The sequence below is a fragment of the Alligator sinensis genome, unplaced genomic scaffold, assembly GCF_000455745.1.
Source record: "Alligator sinensis unplaced genomic scaffold, ASM45574v1 scaffold47_1, whole genome shotgun sequence".
Lineage (NCBI taxonomy): Eukaryota > Metazoa > Chordata > Crocodylia > Alligatoridae > Alligator > Alligator sinensis.
Genome location: NW_005842629.1, coordinates 848,808 through 854,967, shown reverse-complemented (window position 1 = coordinate 854,967; position 6,160 = coordinate 848,808). Strand labels below are relative to the sequence as shown.

The 6,160-nt window shown below is 42.8% G+C and overlaps 1 protein-coding gene across 1 annotated transcript in view; it reads right to left on the bottom strand.

Moving 5' to 3' along the window:
- SYNE3 (spectrin repeat containing nuclear envelope family member 3) overlaps positions 1-5,827 on the bottom strand; it is a 99,679-nt gene extending 93,852 nt beyond the window's left edge. Inside the window, exons 1-2 of the mRNA XM_025215199.1 lie at positions 5,778-5,827; positions 4,318-4,442 (exon numbers count right to left, since the gene is read on the bottom strand). The gene's annotated coding sequence lies outside the window, so the exon portion shown is untranslated. The remainder of the gene's footprint in view (positions 1-4,317; positions 4,443-5,777) is intronic.
- Positions 5,828-6,160: the final 333 nt, after the last annotated feature.

Genomic DNA, 6,160 nt, shown 5'->3' with positions numbered 1-6,160 from the left:
GCCCGGCCGCAGCGTTATGTAACCGGCCCGGGGCGAGCGGCGCCCGAGCCCCGCCGCAGCGCCCGCGACGTCACAGACCGCCGGCATTGTGACGTCACGCCGGGCCCGGGCCCCGCGTTCGGAGCTGAGGGTAGGGGCGCGCCCTGCCCCGAGCCTTGGCAAGGCTTTTTTCCTCCGGCGCGGGGGGCATGCACTTCAGCGGCGTTTCCCGGGCATCCACGGCAGAAGGGGTTTGTGGTCCCGCAGGGCTCCACCCACGCCTGGTACAAGGGAATCGGCGCAGAAATAAGACTGCCAGTGTCCCCTGTCACGCTCAGCGCCATGGTTCCTGGCGCAGTGCCAGCCCAGACTGCGCGGTGCCCAGCACAGCGGGGCTAGGGGCCTGCGATAAGATCATCCCGATCTGGGAAGCATTTATTTAACAACAGGAAAGCAAGCGTTGGAAGGAAAAAAAGGAAGGCTTCTCCTTCCTTTTGCAAATGGGAAACTGAGGCAAAATGTCATAGGCTCCAACCTTGCAAAGGTTAGAGACCGGCATGCCAGTTTAACCTCGTACTGGCAGCTGCACCCATTCACAAGTCATGGCTGATTTAAAAACAATACATAGAAAATCACGGAATCCTAGAGAAAGGACCTACAGAGGAGCAGCAGCCCTATCCAAACCATGCTCTACAACTCTACCTAAGACCACCACCAACCCTGACACAACCTGTCACAGGTAAAGCAGGAGAGCCACAGCAGCCAGCGCCCTGCATTCTTGTGTTTTGACCTTTGGGCGTCACGTGTTTAGGCTTTTCTCTGCAACTGTGAGAACAAGAAACTTCCTTAGAAACAAGGAAAATGGAGAGTCCCAGGGAACTTCATGACTTCAGGGGCCAGGCCTTTAAGTCACCAACCTCAAGAGACAAGCAAATCAGGACATTTAAAAAAAAAAATGTTTCACCATTTAAGTAGCCCTGATGAAATCACACTTGGGTCTCCGGAGACCTACATCAAGCTCTTAATCACAAGCTCATCTTTTCTCTTGAGTGACTGCCTCCAAGGCAGAGGAACAACACTATAGGAACACCAAGAGAACGAGAAAGTCATTCCAGACTACCACAAACAGCAACAGGAGTGACCATGTAAGCATATGCATGTAAAACAGTTGACAATTCTTCAAAATAGGAATGAAGATACTGAAAACTACTGACCATCATAGTAGCTGCTTCCAGTGTCACTCAGGTACCATTTTTGATCAACATATATTCTCCCTTCCCATCTTCTCAAATATTTAACAAACCTGTTCACATTAAATATTTTAATACATTATAGAAATAGTGACAAGTAGGGTTTTGTTTTACCAATATGGGAGGGGGTTTTCCATTAATATAACCAAAAAAGGACTCCCAACAACCATGAACATCCTGCAGTTTGGCCTTCAGCAGAGAATTTAGCTATAACCAAACCACTATGTGTTAAATGCCTAGGCCTTTTTACATGATATTAAAGTGGGATAGGTACTGTAGCAAACTCCAGCTGCTGGAAGAAGGGATTTTTCAAACCTAGGAAAATTATAATATACTGACTGGGAAAGCTTTGACAAAGTCTATTTTTACATTTATCTGGAGTAAGGTTTTTCTTTTAAGTCCATAAAATACCATTTTTCCTTTAGCATCTTCATAGGAGTGGGGAAGCAAATTTCACACTTGGGCTGGTAAATTTTCTTGGCAGTGTTGTCAGTTACCAGTATTGAAAAGACAGGCTGCCTGCATATTTCAGCATACCCCTGTGCATCACTGCATGCTTGTGTGGGGCCTGATGGGAAAGAACTGCAAGAGGCAAAAAAATAATACAGCTATTGCTGTGTCAAGCTGTAGATACAGATTTAATGCAGCTTGTCCTCTGATTTTGCTTTCAATTCCTTCCCTGACATTAAAGTCCCCTAATTTCCCTGGCTTCACAAGCGACTGGTAGGGAGGGCCCTGGGGGGTGGGGGAGGTGGGCACGTGTCCCCCCCGGAGATTGGCCCCTGACTTGGCACCGCTCAGGATGGGGCAGTTTTTTTGCCATGCAGGCCAACAGTGTTGAGGGGGAGTACTAAGCCACAGAACATAAGTATAGGATATGGGGCTTTTGGCCTCCCACAGGGCCCGCCCATAAATTGTGTCCCCCTCTCCCCCAAGACTCAGGAGGCACCAGTCACCCCTGCCTGGCTCAGTTTCTTCACAGGCATAATCTGGCCAATGCTTAGCTCCCTAGCTCATTCAAGGTGCGTGAGGATTAATTTCAGAGTTGATCACACTGGATATAGCCACATATAGACCACACGCTTCTGCACTGGCTCCTGGATTTTTTACCAGTGAACTGTTAAGAGCTCCTTACTTCTAGCTTTGCTTTGGGTACTTCTTCAGTCTTACTCCCCCACCCTACCAATACACACACACCTAGGTAGGAGTGACAGAGTTCATTTAGAAATATGTTCCATGTGATTGAATAGGATTGATGACCTGGAGAATAGCCAGTCCATCCCTTGCAAAATAGGGGTGTCTACAATGTTCCTAAGAAAGTTTCCACAGGACTGGTTGATGGGAGTACAATGATGGAGTAGTGGCACTTACCCCATTCCACAACTGATTTTCTTCTCCTTACTCTGGAAGTAGATGACTGATGCTAACTGTATTTATACTATGCATCTGTACTCAAGAGTAGCACAAATGGAAGTAGTGAGTCATTTACTATGAGTCTACCAGATAAGAAGAAAAGATTAGACTCTGATCTCTTAAGACAAAAAAGTGCTTTCAGAAAGGTTTCCTTCACAGACTACTTGCACTTGCCTGTGTTGTACACATTAAGTGTTGTCTTTAGCATTAAATCAGAGTTGCATTCAAATTCTCTTGTAACATTACTCAGTGTTGATGCATTGTTATCCCTTATCAGCTTTTGATGCAGGTTCAACATTAAATAAATGGGGTATAGATTGATCAGATTTTGCTATAGCAAGTGTATTTTTAGACATACTTAGTTATACAGTTCATTATACAGGCAACCAACATGAATTAAACAAATCAGTCATTGTTTTTACAAAGCCAGTGCGTTATGCAAACCATAAAAACAATTTCCACCACACCTGTAGAACCAAGAAGGGATTAAAATGAAGTGGAAAAGTAAAGTACTTCTTAGAAGAAAGGAGCTAATTCTTGAAATGCATGTATTTCTTCCTTCCAAGAAAACATCTCTGTTTCTCACTGAGAAACATTTGTGGTTTGTTTTAATGTGCAGCAGTTTTGAGTGTTTCCTGTGATAGGCAGAATGCCCAAGAGACTGGTGGGAAGCACCAAATACAGCTGCTAGCATGCAAAAGTAACAATGGCATTACCACCTCTTCATCTTTAGGCATAGCCTGTGCAGCATCTTTACAACGAAATGGAGGTATTTATCATGTGAAAAGGTAGTTGGACTCCTATTTTTAGTGCAACACACCCACTTATTCATTCTTGGAACTGATGCCAGGTAGGTGTTATACAAATCATGACATTTCTTTGTACATTATTTGCAGACTGATATAAACTCATTATTCAAACATTACAAGTCACTTGGCAGACTTGCAAAAGTGACCTGCAAAGGGAAAGGCAGGGCTTAAGTATATCCTGCCAGTGATACACGTCTTTGGAATGATATAGGCGTCAACATGGAGGCTTTTTTTGACATAGTAAAGATGTTAAAGAGCTTTACTCTGGACTCAGACCTGCTAACAGCACCTGATTCTGTATGGAGTGTGTAAAAACACCGCTACTAAAACTTTTATAGAAAGCTGCTTTTCCTCCTCAAAATTGAGCAAGGGACTCTAGCATTCAAATGCAATGGTACCATTACTTAAGGGCACTAGTACACAGCTTTATATGGGACAATAGTTATAATCTTTAATTCTGAGCTCTCAAAAATGACATTCATGGATAAGAGTGTCATGGTAAAGCTCCCTCGGCTGGACAGCTCTACACACTGAACCTACAGTCCAGTCCTATACTTAGACTTTCCCTTAGTCTAACTAGTCTCTCTAGCATCATCTCTTTTGTCTTCTGACATTTCCTGGGCAGACTCTTCTATGCCTTCACAGAAGTGAGGTTTCATGATTCAGTTGCTGGAGGACTCCAGCACCTGTTCAGACCCTGCTAAGACCCCCCTATCTGCTTATGCCCACATCCTTTCCCAGCACTCCAACTTTGGGCACTCCAGAGACAGCTAACCACTCTGTAGATATGACGGTTGAAACGCATAAAACTTCATGCTGAAAAATGAAGAGATATGGACCCTGACAAGAGTAAAACTCCCACTCACTCTTTGGTGCATCAGTTTCCTCACCACTCTGCAATAGTCTTTGGAAACAGATCAGGACCCTCTGAAAGTCCAAGTTCCTCCTTTTGCATAACCTTTCTTTCTGCTTTTCTTCTTCTCTAAAATTCCTGGTGAGAAAATTACAATCTTCTCTGGTCACGCGATATCCTGATTAGCCCTATCAGATAATTTGTTGCTTAGTTATTAGCCCACCTGGATGGCTAGATTTTCTTGGATTGGCCATAGATGTTTCTATTTGAGTAAAAGACCATCAACAGGCAACAAAGAAGGCAGACTTGCTTTAGAGTAAAAATGGGGTTGTAGTTGGATTAAACTATATACAGAGAGTTCATAAACTCAAGGAGAATTCATTGGGGAACATAATTTCCCAAATCATCTGGTCTACAGTTATTAAAACAGGAGTTTTTGGTCATGAAAGAAATGTAAGTTTGAACATATTATTGCAGCCTTAGAAATGCCCCTTAATAAAAGACACTCAATAAGGAACAAAGGAAGCACTTTTATGCATTTCTTTTAGGTGTAACACACATCTTTATGGGCAAGTGATAGAAGAAAGCCTAGCTCATAGAAAAAATTAACACAACCGACTGGCTCTTCAGATGATGCAAATCACCATAATTTCATAATCCAATAAAGATTTGCCAATTTAAACACAGTAAGGAACTGGTCCGATTAGTTCTTCAGATATGCATGAAACAGATTTATTATATTGTATGTTACAGACTTTGAAGATTTTTCACGTGAAAATAACATTTCCATGAGTCACATGGTATGTTTTGGAGGGTGTCCACAAAAGTAACACTACCCTGAGTCACACGGCATGTTGGGGGGGGGGGGGGGGGGGGGCGGGGCTGTGAAGCAACAATCAACATTTATATTTTGGCAACACTGGGATCTTTTGGCACATTGGAAAAATGTTCATAAAATACACTGATTTTTGTCTCAAAAACAATGCAATTAAATTAAACTGGGAATAATAGTCAAATGCCTTTGTTTTCCCATAGAACTCTATACTGTATTTCTTAGTATTAAATACGACAGTTACTAGGTTAGTTCTAACGCTATTACAACTAGCATAAAAAGTCAAAGTAGACTCCACTTTTGCCAGCAGTGAATTTGAACTGCTATATTTATGCAGTGGTTCATTTTATACAGAGATTTTCTTATTCAGAGTGCTCTAAAACAGATGGTTGATTCTCAGAAAAGGTATTTTTCTCCATTATGTTAGTCTTGCATTCCAATGCACATAGAGGGACATGGAGGAGGGAAACTACGCTCCACATGTACCAGAAGGCAGAGTGCACGAAGAGCGAAGCACAGGCCAGACCCATCTAGTCTTGCATCTGTTTTTCCACGCACAAAGAAACCTTATAACCAAACACCAAAAGGTATCATCTGAGGGATGTAGTTATCCCTCCACCCCCATGACACTCAACACTTACCGGAACAAATATAGACCTCCAATTCTTCTTAACGATATTGTTTCCCCTGCGTGTTGGTCTTGCTGGTCCTGACCCTGTTTATTTTCGGTCTCCTGCCTTTATACGGTAAGGATTGTGAGAGGACCCAAAAGGCTTTTCTCCACTCAGTAACTGTAGGAAAAAGCCCTCTTGGTCCTCAGCAGTATATTATGTATGCTGGAAACTGATAAAAGAAAATAAATAGGCTCAAGAACATTGGAAGCAAATATTCAGGGCTTGTCTTCACTAGAATGCTATACTACTTTAAGTATCTTGGTAAAGTCATCATAGTGAGGACAGGGCTATATAATATGATGGTGTTTTATAGAAGAATAGCTAATCCCATGTGGAAAGAGGAATAAATC